Raw genomic sequence first — 18475 nt, forward strand, 5'->3', positions numbered from 1 at the left:
ACTATAGCATTGAAAGTATGGAGACAGGAGGAATACAGAGTTCCTAAGTCAGCCATCTGAAGTAACTGAAGAGCTCTGGGCATAATGACAGATACTATTTCAAATATATAAGGTAAATAGCAATAGATTCTGATATCAGGTAAAGACCTCTGGCCTCACCACCATGTCGGTGCACACATATGCATGTACAACTACATATATATGTGCAAAAATGCACACATACAAAATATAAATGTATTAATTGATACCTTGCATGAATGTCTAGTTGTTGTATGCATTATAACTATGTTATGCCTTAGACACAGATGTACAAATAAAGTATATATGTTTGCTAATCTTAAGAAGATCTGCTATACAATAGAGTAGATGAAGAACAAAAGAAGTTAAGGATAAGATCATTTCTGTGGTTTCTTCCAGAAGCTAATACAAAACATTTCCAGGGGATGAGTCAATAGAGTTGGTTTCAAAGTATGATTACAGTCCAGGTGGAGAAGACAGCATTTGAACAGAAACTGAGGATCCATCCCATATACAATCACCAAACCCAGACACTATTGTGGATGCCAACAAGTGCTTGCTGATAGGAGCCTGATATAGCTGTCTCCTGAGAGGCTCTGCCAGTGCCTGAAAAATACAGAAGTGGAAGCTCACAGCCATCCATGGGACTGAGCGCAGGGTCCCCAATGAAGGAGCTAGAGAAAGTACCTGAGGAGTTGAGGGGATTTGCAGCCCCATAGGAGTAACAACAATATAAACTAACCAGTACCCCCCAGAGCTCTCAGGGACTAAACCAACAACCAAAGAGTACAAATGATGGGACTCATGGCTCCAGTTGCACATGTAGCAGAGGATGGCCTAGTTGAACATCAGTGGGAGAAGAGACCCTTGGTCCTATGAAGGCTCTATGCCCCAGTGTAGGGGAATGCCAGGGCCAGGAAGAGGGAGTGGGTGGGTTGGTGAGCAGGGAGAGAGGGGAAGGGAGGGGAGGGGGAGGGGGGAAGGGGATAGAGGGAGGGGGTTTTTGGAGGGGAAACCAGGAAAGGGGAAAACATTTGGAACGTAAATAAAGAAAATATCCAATAAAGTCAAAAGAAAGAAAGAAAGAAAGAAAGAAACAAACAAACAAACAAACAAAAAACTTGGGTCTGTCACAGTGGGGTGCTAATACTAAAACAAAACCTAGTGCCATCAAGTGAGCAGCTAACTAGGTACAAACCTGTGGTACATTCCTGAAGAAAAGCATTTTGCCCTAAAGACACAGTCACATTTGCTTGCTAAGAAAAACCAAATGCTTATTAAAACATAGATTCCCAGGCTCTAAATTGCAAGTTTCCCACTCAGAAGATAGACTGGTATATCTATTATTTGTCAATGTCCTAGAGAACAGGATTTATGAGGCATTTATAAAGTAATACCCAACAAAGATCAAAGGAGAAACTTTAAGCTATGCAGAGGTGTAATCAATCAGCCCTGAGACTCACACTCTTCATGACTTTAATTATCACAGATCCAGTAGATATTGTATAAAGCACAAATACCACTTAGTAACACATAACAAGATGTAACAGCTTTTACACATCTGCCTCAAACCTCCATAGCTCAATGGAGACAGACTACTGGCTGGTCCTCCCTGAAGTCAGCTTTTGTTCCCTAAAACCTAGTTACCTTTCGTCTAGCAGGTACATTGGTTTCCTGTGCTTTCACAATAAGCTCTGGAGACCTTGTAGTAGAGATAAGAGCTTTGTTTGCAAAGTTTAGCCCATTGGTAATCTGTTCATTTGTTCATGGCTCAGCATTCTGTTTGTATTCACATTTAAGCAGCGAAGCCAAAATGATGACATGCAATCAATCCATTCTGTCATTTATCCATACAACAGATATTGATTGCTTATTAGGCTAGGCATTATATGAGTTATGGAATACACAGCAATGAATAAAAACAAAAGTTTATGGGTTGTTTTCAGGAATTCAGAGTTGTAGAAGAGACCAAAGATACTATTTTACAGTGGAGACGCACTTGGGGACCTTAAGGAGGGAAATCTATACAATACCAATTAACAGGATCCTAGAAATTTTCACACAGAAGGTGGTGTTTGAATTGACTGGAAGTAATGGGAGAGTTACTTCTAACTGCTATCTGACTCTGACTTGAGGCAGATGCAATTACTTATATGTTCCTAACATAATACTTTATATGATATATAAGTTCTAACTGCTAAGTGCAGAGAAACAGACATTGGCTACATTTGTTTCTATAGGAAATACTGGCATTTATCAGCTTCTTTTAATGTACCTCCAATCTGCATTAGTTTCCTGAAGATATTTATCACTGTCCAGTCTGCTTCATAGTTTTAATCCACATTTAGGAGAGTCAATAAAAACCCCCTAAGCTTATGCCAGGAGAATTATACAAACTTGCCCAGGTTTACCTGGACATTCTCTAACTATTGTCTGAGTCTTGCTTTGGAAACCAAACCTGAAACCAGATAATTTTCACAGAGCGTCACATTTCACCATCAACAATTCATATGATACCAGGCACGATTCATGTATAATATAAGCAGGTGTAAAATTTCAGCCACAAGTCACTATAGACATATGTCAAACAGGGCTTGAACTTGGCTTCTTGAAAATAATCTGATCTTTGCACAGAGAAACCTGTTCCATTTGTGATCGCTCCAAGTATCTTCGCCTCCAAAACATGCATCAAGGGCCAGTGGTTTAATTAAAAACAAAACAAAACAAAATAAGTCAACAAGAACAAAAAAAAAAAAAACAACAATAACAGAAAAAAAAACCCACTCCCTCCTTTACAAAGTGCAGGCAACAGATGCAGTATCTCCCACCTGACAGCTTGGTATGTTGAGGCATATCAGCGGTCAGCCACAAAGCTTGGAGAAAATGAACACAACATTTGAGAATAAAGGGAGAAGACTAATTGGAAATATAGTGAGGACTTAACATGTAATTTTAATAAGTCATCCACGTGGGTAGAAACTGCACCTTGCAGCAATGTGGAAACAAACGCCATGATATGTTTGATTGGAAAGTGTTTCAGGATATATTAAAGTAAGCACTTAGCAAGTCTCTGAAACATACCATCCTGCAAGGAGCATATAGATTTTTCAAAGGTATCCATTTCCACTTAGCTCATGCTAGATCCAATGACTTTCAATCAATGCACTCTGTGTGTTCTTTTATCTTATGCTCACTAGATTGAAAACCCCTGTTCTCATTTTTTGATATATTTAAGTTAAAAAGAAGTTGAAATCGTTTTGTCATAAACCATTCATTTTACTCTGGTTATTAAAGCATCTTTCCTCTATCAATTATGGCAAAACAGTTAACATGATGCCCCTTCTATCGTTTTCTCTTGGAATATTGATTTACTTTAAATTCACTGGGGCAAAACTTTTAATCAACTAGCAAATTAATAGTTAACCTAGAAAACAGTATGTTCACCTAGTCTGACAATGTTTGAGCTCTGTCATTTTGATACAGGGAATACTTGAAAGCAATGAAGAAAGAGAACAAAGTTAGCTCTCAGGGAAGAAAAGAAAACTGCTATTTCTTTAAACAAAAGTGTTAGGAAGGTGTACCAGGCCTCTGAAAAGTTTTCAAGACTGAGAACCACACATGGACTGTTGGAAATAGAAGGGAAAATAAAAAGACAAATTACAACATAGTGTTATGGGCCTCTCACATATGTCTATTATTATTCAGAAAATTTGCCAGGGAGGGCCAGCTCACTATACTATCTATGAAACCATTGATGTGCACTCGCATGAACATACACACACACACACACACACACACACACACACACACACACACACACACACAGTTGAGTTTACTGTTCCAGAGGGAGGCAGCATGGCTCTGCAGAAGGGAGGGTCCACAGCTAAAGGAAAGATCAGTATTACAGAGTCACAGATTAGTAGACAATACCAACTCACCTGAAAATCTTGTATAAAAATACACATGCCTAGACAGTAACCATGAACTTGAAATGTGAATATTAGCTCCAATCTTCCTGCTAAAGGGTCAATGTCTTTTGCCAAATCACCACAGTAATTTTATCAAGTATGATGGTTGTCAATGAATCTTAAGTTTCCATTTTCACTGTGTCCAACACATCATTAATAGTCACTGAAATTCTTCTATACATTCATCCTAGCCTCTGGCTGTAATAAAATTACCTAAATTCCTTCTCTATGTATATTAGTATCTTAGAACATCCATAACAAAAAATAATAAAGTGAGTGATGGAGGAGAACAAAAATGTATCATCTCACAATTTTATAGACTAAAAATCTAAGATAAAATGCAAGACGAGATATTTTGGAGGCTGTGATGGAGAATTCCTGCCATGCAGTTCCCCAGCTTCTGCACATTGTTTCTGCTTTGTACCACCATATATATAGTGCTTACACAGCATTCTCTCTCTCTCTCTCTCTCTCTCTCTCTCTCTCTCTCTCTCTCTCTCTCTCTGTGTGTGTGTGTGTGTGTCTGTGTGTTGTGTAAGTGTGTATGTAAGTAACCACATAGTAATAGAATACCAAACTTTCCTCGTCTCAGTCATCTTCAAAGGCACTATTTCCAAACTAACTTGTTACTGGAGGCTTAAGATTTCTACTTCTTTGGAGACACCAATCATCCTTTAGCCCTACATTTCTTCATTCAAGCAAGTGTTTATAAATGAGAGTGGGCTAGTGACTATTTCAGACCACGGATATGTTAAGATTAACAGGGCCATTTCAGAAAGCACATGTTTTTTATATGATGGTGCTTTAAATGTATGAGTAATAAACACATTACATCTCCAATGAAACAACTCACTAATTTATTCACCCATTCATTCACTAATAGTTTCCATCATATAAAGTATTATGTTAGGAACATAAAAGAAATTGCATCTTGGGTACTTTCTCTAGCTCCTCCATTGGGGGCCCTGTGTTCCATCCAATAGCTGACTGTGAGCATCCACTTCTGTGTTTGCCAGGCACTGGCATAGCCCCACAAGAGGCCACTGTATCAGGGTCCCTTTAGCAGAATCTTGCCGGCATGTGCAATAGTATCTGGATTTGGTGGCTGATGATGGGATGGATCCCCAGATGAGGTAGTCTCTGGATAGTCCATCCTTTCATCTTAGCTCTAAATTTTGTCTCTGTACCTATATCTTTTCATGGGTATTTTGTTCCTTATTCTAAGGAGGAATGAAGTATCCACACGATGGTCTTCCTTCTTGGTTTTCTTGTGTTTTGCAAAATGTATCTTGGGTATTCTAAGTTTCTGAGCTAAGGGAGCTGCAACCCTGTAGGTGGAAGAACAATACAAACTAACCAGTACCCCCTGAGCTCGTTTCTCTAGCTGCATATGTAGCAGAAGATGGCCTGATTTACCATCACTGGGAAGAGAGGCCCCTTGGTCTTGCAAACTTTATATGACCCAGTGCAGGGGAATACCAGGGCCAAAAAGTGGGAGTGGGTGGGTAGGGGAGCAGGGACGGGGGTAAGGTATAGGGTACTTTTGGGATAGCATTTGAAATGTAAATAAAAAAAATCTAATAAAAAACCTAAAAAAAAAAAAAAAAAGAAAAGAAATCGCATCTGCCTCAATTTAGAGTCAGATATATCTTTAAAGAAATCCAGAAGTTAGGGCCAAAGGTCAAGAGATTGCTTGTTAAGGGCAGCTTCTGCATAGAAAACAAGAACATCTGAAAACAAGGATAGCAGGAAATCATGGACTAGATAGAGATCTGAGTGAGTCTGTTAGTCTCTGGGTGAGTGTACATTGGGCATGCGGCAGGAGAAAAAAATGATTGAGGAGAGTGCTGGAGTCTGCCCTTCATTCAGGAGTCAATGGAGTCAAAATGGAGATCTGAGAAGGAGGCATGCAGGTTTCAAGAAACTTCTGAGAGTCCTGAGGTAAGAGGAGGGAACAAGGCAGTTCTGGGGCACACAGACTACTGCGATGGTCAGAGAAGGCAAAGATAAGGGCGTGAACTAAGACAGTGAGAGTACAGTAGACAATGGAAAGGGCAGAGCTTCAAGAGAAGTGGGAAGGAAGGGTTCAGATTTTCAGGGGCCAGTTAGATGTGTGAGGGAGGGAAGGAGTAAGACAGTGCAGAGATGTTATCAGAGAAGGCAAGTTTGGTTCCCACTTACAGGTATTTCCAGAAACTGTTGGCTGCCTATAAGTGTTCCCTTTCATGGAGAAGAAAGAGCTCACCTTTAAACTCAGTCTCACATTGTGTCTGGAAGCTGGCCCAGTCTGTCTCCCCTGCTCTGTCCTCACGCTACCTTTCAGGGCTGAATTCATGTGTAGTTCCTATATACTCTCTTTGAAGCAGCATGTTCTCCTCCTCAGGGCGATGCCTGAACCACAGAAGCCTCTGCAAAAGTGCCAGTGGCTTTCCACATTTCCAGGGTTAGTGTATTTTAGATAGCTTTCCGTTAAAGTGAACAATCGTGTGGCTCTAGTAATTAAAGAAGAGTGGACTTTGAACTTGTGGGGAAGCATGGGTGTGATAAGAGAGAAGACAGCAAGGAGAGAAACAGTGTAATTACATCTGGATTGCAAATAGTTGCCTAGATACAGTGATACAGAGAATAGACGGCCTTATTGGAAAAGTTGAGTTATGGTTATTTGTAAATGTTGATAATTCCAGCTGAAATTAGGATTCTTTCTTATATTTGATTGAAACTAGTCCTAGTGCCTAGCTTTTAGTCATCATGAACAGTGGGCATGATTATAGCAACACATCTGTCTTGCGGTCCTTTATGCATTATTCTTCATCAAGTTGGATGAGCGCTCCCAGGAAGGTAGTGAACACACACACTCCAAAACATACCAGGGACATCATTATTTCTCTCACATTCATCTTTCCACTAGAAATACCATCCACAGGAGAGTGCCTTTACCTGGGCCCCAAAGTCAGCTTTGAAGGCATTAGGGAAAGTGTTAGTTGTTGGAGAAACTACAGCAGCCTCCCTTCTAGCTCAGGCTAGAAGTACATTCAATCCAACTTCTTTAAACTTTGGTTCCAACAGCATTACTGGAATCCATGAATGAAATGAAAATGTTTTGAAATCCAAGTCTCCTTAATAGCTCAAGCAATCGTCAGTAAATTGCAGACTTTACAGGTATCATTTTCAGTAAGGGTCAGGAAAATTCATTCATTAGAATTACGGGAGATAAAAATTTAAACGTCTCTGTAATATTTATAGGAAAAGTGTCATCAGCATAAAGCAGCCTTAAATCACATTCATTCATTATTAAGCATCCCTCTACATTTCTGAGTGAAGTGTCTAATGGGCTGAAATCTCCTCAGCTGCAATAACATCATGATATCTATTTATAGCCAGGTGGACTTTGGTTATGGAAGTGTCTTTTTGGGTTGGGTATTAAAACAGGTTTCCCCTTTGAAGGGAGACATCCAACTTTAAATGAATTTACATCATTATTTAGTAAGTAAGAAGGCTTGCTGAAGTTGGAAACATCTACTAACTATGTTTCCTGGCCTTAATATATAATCATACAATTTGTCTAAAGCCACTCCTTTTTATTTTGTTTTATTTAAACTTTAAAGAAAAACTGTGTTTGTTTGTGTGTGTGTGTGTGTGTGTGTGTGTGTGTGTGTGTGTGTGTGAAGGAGAGTATAGCAGATTGCTGCTTGCAGAGAAAATTCAAGATTAATATTGTTCCCTGTTACTACGAAGCACTCTGTAGATCAAGTACTCTACCCCCTCCTTATATTAGTAAAGATCAATTATCATCCTGTTAATGGCTATTACCTCCCTGCCAGCATCTTGTATAATGATAGTCCCCCTTGTAACTACCATCCCGAAATTGAAAGCATGCATCTAAACACTCAGAACTGAGGAGAAGCTGGTGTGCCATGTTCATTTCCTATTCATAGACAACACCACCTACGTAATTACTTACTATTCAATTTGCAAGTTTGTGCCTTTTATGCTAAGAAGGCCTTGGGTTAAAACCAAGTCATTAATTATAATATGTAAAATATTTAAAAGTAGAAATGGTGCTAGTGAAACCTAGGATCCTCAAAGCAGGAACAGAGCTTTAAATAGCAATACTGGCGAAGCTTTGCCTGACCTTCTCTGTCCCACTTACATGGGTAATCTCCGGCGTGAGCAGGGATCACTACATCATCCCTCCACATTACTCTCAAGTTTTAGTTCTATCCTAAAGCAGAGGCTATCGGGGTTGATGCCCATCTTCAAAATATTCCCAAGGTGAATGCCTGATGAGGCAGTTATAATGAAGTATACCCTTGTCAGTTGGTAGGAAACATTCGATTGTCTTCTTATCCACTGCTGCTATACATTTATTATTAGGTGAATTTAGTATATTTGTTAAACTTTCATGGAAGTGTTCAAAAGCTAATGTCATAGTCAAAAACATCCAGGAGGCACAGCCATAAAGACAGAAAGAGGAGAAAGGGAGGTCTGATTGAAATAAGAAAATGGTAATAGGGAATCTGAACTCTAAGTTTTGAAGAAACAGTGAATAATAGTAGACTAGAGTCTGTTAGGAGATAAGGCCCTGATGATCATTATTGCTCTATGTAAACTCAATTGACTACACAACAAAAATCTTGGCGACTGGTTGGAATCCTAGTGCCCATTACCAACACAAATACAGAAGTTAGATCAAGGTGTGTGGAACCATGTTGGATGACCTATGGAGCAAAGACTATGAATGTTGCAAATACATTTTTTGTGTCTAGATTTTATTTTATTATTATTATTATTATTATTATTATTATTATAGAATCAGTAGGCATGGACACTATGAAAACTCTCTTCGGGTAATATTTGATCCTTTTCATTGGAAATGAGTTTACAACTAAGTTAAGAATTATCACCAAAGCAACAAAGTAATTGTAGAAATGGTGATCATAAAAGGAGAGCAAATACTTAATATGTTCTGAGTGTTTACTGGGTCTAAACATTTATGTTTTACATAGGCCCAAAGAGATCCCTCAGAGATGAGTCTTCAAAGATGGCTTATCAGGGCGCAGAGAAGATTCAAACTGAAATTCTGATTCCAGAGCCCTAATCTTTAAAGCAATGTTCTTTTTGTAAAACATCTCCATTTTAATCTATTATCTGATGACAGACTTTCATCAAAAGTTATTCCCCTGGCAAGGGATTCTATGAACATATTAAATCAGTAACTGATACTCAGAACTCAGTGTGTTGGGGTTCATTGCAGTTAGCACTGGTTTTTCTTCCCCAGTCTGCCATCTCGCTGTCAGCATAGGCAGACACAGAGACACTCAGGCCTCCACAGGTGCCTTGCTTAGCGCCTTCTGTGCCTGCAGCCATCAACCTCTCAAACTCGGCTCAGTCTCCAGCTAGCTTATCATACTAACATGCAAGTAGTTTCTGCTGTTTTGTCTTCACATAGATCTGTGATGTCACCATCTTTTCCCCTCAGATTATCCATTAACATCCTCAACATCTACTGTTAGCACCAGGATACTGCAAGCCCCACCTAGCCATGTGACCCTTGACCTGTGTTGCCAGGACCATGACCTTCTATCCCACAATCCACTTGGCTCAGTTCCCGCCCTCACTGGTGTGACGTCATTTTCTGTATAAGAGAGGAAGCCAACCCCTCCTCTCTCTCTCTCTCCTCTTCCCTACCCTTCTACCTGCTTCGCTGCCCCTCCCCATCCCCGCATAATAAACCTCTCCCACGTGGATCACCTTGGCCTGGTCTGCTGCTTGGTTTACCTGCCCAAAATATAAAATCTACTGTCCTGCCCATTTCTCTTTTTTCCTGGGAGAGACTTTATATTCAATACCCAAGGCATGCATATGAATTTTACACAGCAATGTCTTTTTTTTCCACTCTGAAGTTACTCACCTTGCTGAAGAGTTAGGATATATCAGTATGGGGAGACATGAGGTAGATAATAAAGTTTCATTTTACATAATAGAAAAGAGAATCCAAACATTGTAAAGGCTAGGGAACTTGAAACTTTATTTGTGCTTTCTTCAGTGTTTGCTAAACTTAAATTTTTCTTGTGTAAGTCCCTTAATTTTATGCCTATTCCCATATGAAGTTACAGACTAAGTAATATGCCACATCCTCCTCGTATCTTAGTCTCCACTAGGAATTACTTTTTATCTCATTACCTTCTCTCATATAGTAAATAACTTTATGAATTCTGTAGCCTTATTAAAATTTAAGATTTTAATAAATTAAAAATTGGAATTTGAAAAAACTCACCCAGCACATAGTAAGTCCAAGAACAGTGTGCTTTGGAGTCTAAATGCTTCTAACTCAGCGTATACCCATTATAACTACAGTAGCAAATCAAACAAAATTTCAAAACCTATTCTTACTACTTATACAGTGCATGAAAAGTCTTAAACAATTTAAACCTTTCATATGTGTGTGTGTGTATGTGTGTGTATGTTTGTATTTTACAAATTGTACTATACATTCTTTTACATATATGTGTGTAAATATACAAGCTTAGATGAAAACGAAAATTCATCACGGATATCTTATTAATTCAGGCAAGTATAACTGGAGCCTTACATTCTTTCTAATGTTTACATTGTTGGCCAACCTGATTCCAAGGTTGGAATTTTCTCGGCTTCAGATTAGAATTAAAGAAGTACTAGTTTGTGTGGGAAATATAGTTCAGTTGGTAGAGTTCTTGTGCAGCATGCACAAAGGTCTGTATTCAAGAGCTACTCCTGCATACAGCAACATGATAATACATATGCACAATCCCAGCACTTGGGAGGCAGAGAAAGGAGTCAGCTTTGGCAACAAAGCAAGATTAAAAGGAACACAGGCTAGCTCAGATCCTGTCTGAAAAGGAAACACTCTTTCTCACACTACTGATTTTGGCTCAGTAGTGAGCAATGAAAATTACTCTATAGAAGATAGCACCTGCCAAGGGATTGCCCTCCCAATAGTGGACTGAGCTCTCCCATATCAATCATTAATCAAGAAAGGGTTTCCACAGACTTGCCTACAAGGCAAACAGATAGAGGCTGCTTCCCAACCGAGCTTCCTCCCTCCAATGAAGCTCTGCTTTGTATCAAGATGACATAAACTAAAGACCAAACAAGAGAATTCAGACTTGAAAATGTTCTTAAAGACTTTGAAATCAGGTTTCATGGGATGAGTACCAGCAAGGGAGTGACATGTAGTAGCTCCTGTGATAAAATACTGTTCAAACAGAAATGTTGATCATTAACAGGGAGTTGAAAAGTTCTCAGGTAACTGTAGCAAGACCACATACTTCAGAGAAAACAAAACATACCATTTACTTTAGGAAATTCAAGGCTTTAGTACACTGAATAGAAGGGCAGGGGAATGGGGTTCTGATGGTCCATATAGTGATTAGAAATAATACAAGTACTTTAGGCAGTGTGGGTCCCAAATGACCAATAATCTAGTGCATAGAGAAGTGTTCAGAAAATATATCTATTTGATGAAAATATTGCTTAAAAATCCTACTAATCTCTGACAAGAATAAACACAAGCTTCTAAAGTTGGCACTTACTAAAAATCCTTGAAAGAATTTTGCCAATCATTCTAAAGTAGATTAAAATTAATTTCTCTCAAAGATGCTAATTTAAGAAAGGAAATCTAGTCAGAAAGTGGGAACCCGTTTCTCTGCATTTACAAACATATAGGCATCTGTAGAAACTTATCAGACTTAAAGACTAGAAACTCAAGTGGGGCTTATATGTAATTTAGGAATATTTTAGGGAAAGACAAAATCTTTATTGAGATTATTTCTTTAAATATCCTGGAGATCACCCTATAACATGATAACAATACTTCCATTCAACAAAAGTAAATTTGTATAGTGTTTTACTGAACATAATCAATATTTATTCTTCTGCATATTACATTGTTACTTATCCAAATAAATGATTATGACGTCTACTATTGAAACTTGTAGCTCAAATGTCTATGTGACCTATTCGAGTATTTTATCCTGGTGAAATAATATATCCAGTCCTCCTTACATCTCCATCTTGTATTCACTACAGAAGTAAATGTGCATCAGGCAACTCCCTGCAATTGAATGCTTACCATAAAGAAGAGCCATGTTGACCCTGCATTAATTTCTTCTAGACTACTCTTTTCCAATGAACTTAGAAACAATCTCTGTGGCCCTCAGATGAACTCAGCTCCATTGTGACAGAAACTCAATCTAACTATCATTTGCTTAGCTTAATATAATCTTACAGATTTGAACTGGACTCATGATCTGTGCCTCTCCAACACAACACAGGTAGTGCTGACATTACAATAAGTTGGAGAAATCAGAAAACATTCCCTCTAAAAGCAGGAATGAGACAAAAGTATCTAATTTTCCTACCCATTCAATGTAGTCCTTGAAGTTTTAGACACAGAAATAAAACAAGAATAGGAAGTAAAAGTATTGAAATAGTTAAGAAAATTTCAAATTATCTTAATTTAAACATGACACGATCTTGTATGTAAGAGACACTAAAGACTGCATTAAAAATTATTCTCAGCAATGTTATACAATACAAGATAAAAGGAAGGCCCAAGTAAGAATGATTCAATCACACATAGAAGCGGGAAAATAATAGTTATGGGATGCAGAGGTATGGAGGAACCTGGGTGGGAGAATGGAGGGGGGAGGAAATAAAAGGGACAAGCTCAGGTATGGGGGTAGAGAGAAGAAAGTCCTAGAGAGCTAGGAGGGTGAATGAAAATATGTAGTTGTCAGGGGAGGCGGGGGGAACCTCTAGAAAATCACAGAGACCTGTAATTGGGAAGGGATGCAGCTAGTTCTGTAGAGACTTGATGTCCCAGGGAGGAGGCATACGTGGGGGGGTGGTCATGCTCTCAGAAGTGAAGGAGTGAAGGGAGGGGGTATGGGGGAAGAACTATGCAAGGGGCAAGTGGGAGGGGGACAACATTTGTGGGATAAATAAATAGAATAATTAATTAAAAATAAAAATAAAACTGAAAAAAAGGAAAATATGAAAATCTGTAGCCTTCTTATATACCAATAACAAACATGTGGAAGAATCAATCAGGGAATTATTTCTATTCTTTGTATCTTCAAAAGAGACAGAGCTTCTTGGGATAAACATAGCTATGATTGTGAAAGCTCTCTCCACTGAAAATCATAAAATGACAAAGAAGGAAACAAAGAGACTAGAAGATAGGAAGACCAATGAAGCCCATGGATTGATAGAACGAACATTGTGAAAATGGCTCTATCACTAAAAGCCATGTATAGATTGAAAGACAACTGTGTAGAAATCCCTATGACATTCTTCACAAAAAAATAGAAAAATAAAAGCTTAAATCCTCATGAAAGCAGAGAAGATATCAAATGGAGATTCTCTACCTGAATAATTTTGTTTATCTAATAAAGGGTAAGGAAAATCCTATTCCTTAAGCACTACTACAATCTGGCTGCCTGATTTGGATTAAGAATGTTCTTACCAAAAAGTAATGGAGTAGAATTTTTGAAACACTATTCACATCCATCATTTTAAATTCAGTATTCACTGTGTTTGCACTGATTAGGAAGATAGTAAATTTCCTCAATGAAGATGTCAAGTAACATATTAGGCTAAATCCAATTGCTGTATAGTATTGATTCAATAAAGCTGTCTAAACACATCTACATCATTCTTAACATAACCTTGCTATGTTGATAATTCACCCATAAAATATTTTAGTATAGCCCACTATAAGATAAATATTTTTAACGGTTTCAAACTTTAGCAGATGCATTTAGATTGAAGTAAACACACACATCCCTATCTATCTATCTATCTATCTATCTATCTATCTATCTATCTATTTATCTATCTATCTATTTATCTATCTATCTCTCCCCTCCATACACCAAAAGCATTTAGCTTTCCTGAAGATAATATATATATATATATATATATATATATATATATATATATATATATATATTTCTTTTCAAACAGAAACTCGTAATAATTTCTAGTATTCTTTTCAAGCTACCATTGAACTTTTCATTTTTTTTTGTTGTTGCTGTTTGAGGCATGGTCTTCTTACGTTGATTTTTTTAAATATAGCCTCTGCTTCATAAGAGATAGGATTAGAAAAAAAAAAAAGAAAATAATAATAATAATAATAATAAAAAAGAGAGATAGGATTAGAGTCATTCACCACCAAACATAGATTTTAATTTCTATCTGTCTCTTTTCAGTGATGAATACTCAAAGCTAATTTTGCAACAACTTACATGGATGATCTTGGGGAGACCTCATGAGATCACAAGCCAGGGTTTTGTCATCTCTGAAATAGAGGCATAACAAAAAGGCTCTTAAAGGAATTTCCATCTCTTAGTTGGTTTAAGCAAGCCAACCATAAAATGCAGAGATTACTGACACTCTAAGTTTGCAAATATGTATCATAAGCCTGTTGAGTTGGTTATCCTCTTTCACATCACAACATATAAAGAAACCACACAAGACAGAATTTTGAGTAGCACTGATGAGGAGAAGCTTGAGGGTTGTTCAAATCTAGAGAGAAGTCTGGGTTGTTATTCAATCAGTCTATGATTCAGGATAAGTCATTTAATCTCTCTGAATATTAATTTTCCTATGTAGGCACTAAGAATAACTACCTTAAAACTTAGAAATTTAATGAAAACCTTGCTATAAAAATTTAATATAATTCCTGGAACAAGGTTCCAATTAGGATTACTTTTAAGTTATTATTACAATGGAGATGTTTTTCTATTTCAAGTATCTCAAACTTAAACTCATATGAAAATAGATTCATTTTATCCATTAAAGAATCTGGATCCTTCAGCAGACTTGTGGTGTGTTTTGTGGCATGCTTTTGCTTCGAATCCAGTATACAGAACTGTTGAGGGACAATTTCACCTCCATGAATGTCTTAAAGGTGGTAGAGAATGATCTCAGGGGATCCTGCATTTTATCGAGAAAAATACATTAAGCTCATCGTGATTGGAAACCATTTATTATATTTTACCAAGCCTTAACCTCACTTAGGCTAGTTAGCATGAGATCTTCTGGACCCTCAACAATGTGATTTAATAAACAGTCAATAAAATTTAGTGGAGTGATTACATAAGACCATAAGAGTAGGATTTGTGGTTTACAGAACTTTGAACCTTGTAAGAAGAGGAAGAGAGATCACATCTCTGCACCATGTCAGTGTGTTCAGAAGAAAGTACTCCCATAAAAGCCAAGCAGAGAATCCTGTCTGCCAACATCCTGAATCACATTGACTCTGGCCCTTCTGCCCTCTAGAATAACAAGAGAACCATTTTCTGTGGTCTCACACAGTCAGTATGTGTTGTTTGGAGGCAGTATCTGGGGCTAGCTAATAGACTTCTACTAGAAGCTTCAGTTACACTGGGTCTACTGACTCACAGTCTGTCTCCGCATCATTTCTCACCATAGACTACTTACTTCTGAGGTAGTTTGCAGCAGCTGCAAGAGGCTTTTTCCAAACTGAAGCCCTCTGCTTTGTTTGCTGGCTGCCTGCAAGTACACAAAGGGGAAAAGATAAAGACAAAAAGAAACACACATGTTCCTTGTCCAGGGTAAAGCATAAACACTAAAGCATAGGGCAGGACTGAGCAGAGAGTTACTGTTCAAAGTTGACTTATTATCTATAGTAAGACAAAAGGAAAGAGAAACCCCTTTATCTTTAGAAACCTAGAAAGGAAAAAGGAAACTATCTTTTTTCAAGTCAAAGCCCACTTGTAAATTCTGAACATAAAAACCCTGCCTTCCTACAGATGACTATATTTATTATTAATAATTATATGATAATTAATAAATAGTATGTGATAACTAAAAATTTTTCAGTAGTTAATAAATACTATCCCAAATGGTTAATATTTAATGAATGCTTTCTTATGGGAGACACTGAGTTAGGTGCCTATAATATTTTATCTCATCTGAAAATGACAGCTAACATTTATTTTATCTCTTAAAATGTTCTAGGCACTGCTGTAGACATTACTCATGTTTGATCACATCTCACTGCACACCATGTCTATGCAAGAAAAAAAGTAAAAACAGTTCCTTCTCCTAAGTAAAGAATCAGAAGCTTAGCAGTGCTGTATGTGGCTTGTTGAAGGTGCAGATATGGTCTCATAGGCAGAGCAAAAAGTTGGAAGTTAGAGAGAAACTCAGAATAGGCTAGTGCTACTCTTTTGGAACAATAGATCCAAGAAGGATTAAAATAAAAAAATGTATCTAAACCCTTCACTCTATCAGCATACAAACTGAGAGGCAGCTAGAAACTGGCTAAAACAGGTTCTGCGTCTCTTCATCATTTACGTTTAGAGTATCTTGCAGAAACAAGTCAGTCCATATAAAGAAAACACTATGACTCAATGAGAGGCAGAGGGCTGATGACCGCCAAGTCCTGTTATTTTTTTCCCTCTTTTTTCTTTCCCTGCCCCCAGATAAAGAATATCTACAGCCCCAAGGACAGCCACATCTCAAAATGAATTGGGAACACTAATATGTTTTTGTTTCTTAAAGAAATGTGCATTTTTCTATCAACATAGATGGGGAACTGGAATACAAAGTTCAGAAGTTAGTACCATAGAAAACCAAAGACACACTTGTGTATATTATGGAAAAAAGAATGTCCTTTTTTAACTTTTTGAGCTCTTTGTGAACAAAGATGCTATCAAGTATTACTTTTATATTGTGGTTTTTGAGGGAGCCCAAGTCGAATAAGCTTACTCAAATCCTAGGCTATGTAGACAGGAAAAAACTTTAGGCTTGAGTGTTTATCTGTATGGTTTATTATGTATAGCCCCAATGAATTCATCGTAAGGAATATCTATACATTGTTGCCATAAGTAAGTTTATCTAACTTCTTAAAGATTCATCCAACAGTTTAGTGATAATCCTAGGGTGTACTGAAATCCTGACACCACTCTAGAGCAGCAATCCTGCCCTAAGACAAAAAAACTTTCACTGTGTGAATTCATTAGAATGGCCAGGAGCTACAGCAGCTTCACATGTACATTGAAAAACATACATGTGGCCACTTTGATATTTTTTTCTCTAGCTCCCAGGAATAAAGACAGTAGGATTTATTTTTATACTTGATGAAATCTAAAATGTCATAAACATCTGAAAATCCTTTGGGGATTACATTAGTCCCTTGAACATAGCCAGCATTTGAAACTAATTTCCTCAAAATTTTGATTACTTTTACATAAAGTGCATTCTGAAAATAAGAGACATTTCTACAGAGGGCAAGCTTCAGAAAAATAAAGGGATTGTTGATGATGGTTTGTATTTTTTTCACTTTTATGATCAAAAATTCAGGTGACAGCAGATGCTGGCAAGGATGTGGAGAAAGAGGAACACTCCTCCATTGCTGGTGGGATTGCAAGCTTGTACAACCAGTCTGGAAATCAGTCTGGTGGTTCCTCAGAAAATAGGACATAGTACTACCGGAAGATCCAGCAATATTTCTCCTGGGCATATACCCAGAAGATGTTCCAACTTGTAATAAGGACACATGCTCCACTATGTTCATAGCAGCCTTATTTATAATAGCCAGAAGCTGGAAAGAACCCAGATGTCCCTCAACAGAGGAATGGATACAGAAAATGTGGTACATTTACACAATGGAGTACTACTCAGCTATTAAAAACAATGAATTTGTGAAACTGCTTGTGGACGTTGTACATCGTGGTGCGGAGCCTAGTGCGCACCACGATGTACAACGTCCACAAGGGACATAGTACTACCGGAAGATCCAGCAATATTTCTCCTGGGCATATACCCAGAAGATGTTCCAACGGGCAATAAGGGCACATGCTCCACTATCTGCTTGTGGACGTTGTACATCGTGGTGCGCACTAGGCTCCGCACCACGATGTACAACGTCCACAAGCAGTACTCAGCTATTAAAAACAATGAATTTGTGAAATTCTTGGGCAAATGGATGTATCTGGAGGATATCATCCTGAGTGAGGTAACCCAATCACAAAAGAAGTCACTTGATAAACAGTCACTGATAAGTGGATATTAACCCACAAACTTAGAATACCCAAGTTAAATTTGCAAAACAAGCAAAACAAAAGAAAATCAAGAAGGAAGACCAATGTGTGGATATTTCATTCCTCCTTAGAATAGGGAACAATATCCATGGAAGGAGTTACAGAGACAAAGTGTGGAGCTAAGACACAAGGGTGGACCATCCAGAGACCCACCTGGGGATCCATCCCATAATCAGCCACCAAACCCAGACACTATTGAACATGCCAGCAAGATTTTGCTGAAAGGACCCTGATATAGCTGTCTCTTGTGAGGCTATGCCAGTGGCTGGCAAATACAGAAGTGGATGCTCACAGTCATCTATTGGATGGAACACAGGGCCCCCAATGGAGGAGCTAGAGAAAGTACCCAAGGAGCTGAAGGGGCCTGCAACCCTAGAG

The sequence above is a fragment of the Mus pahari genome, chromosome 3 (assembly GCF_900095145.1).
Source record: "Mus pahari chromosome 3, PAHARI_EIJ_v1.1, whole genome shotgun sequence".
Classification (NCBI taxonomy): Eukaryota; Metazoa; Chordata; class Mammalia; order Rodentia; family Muridae; genus Mus; species Mus pahari.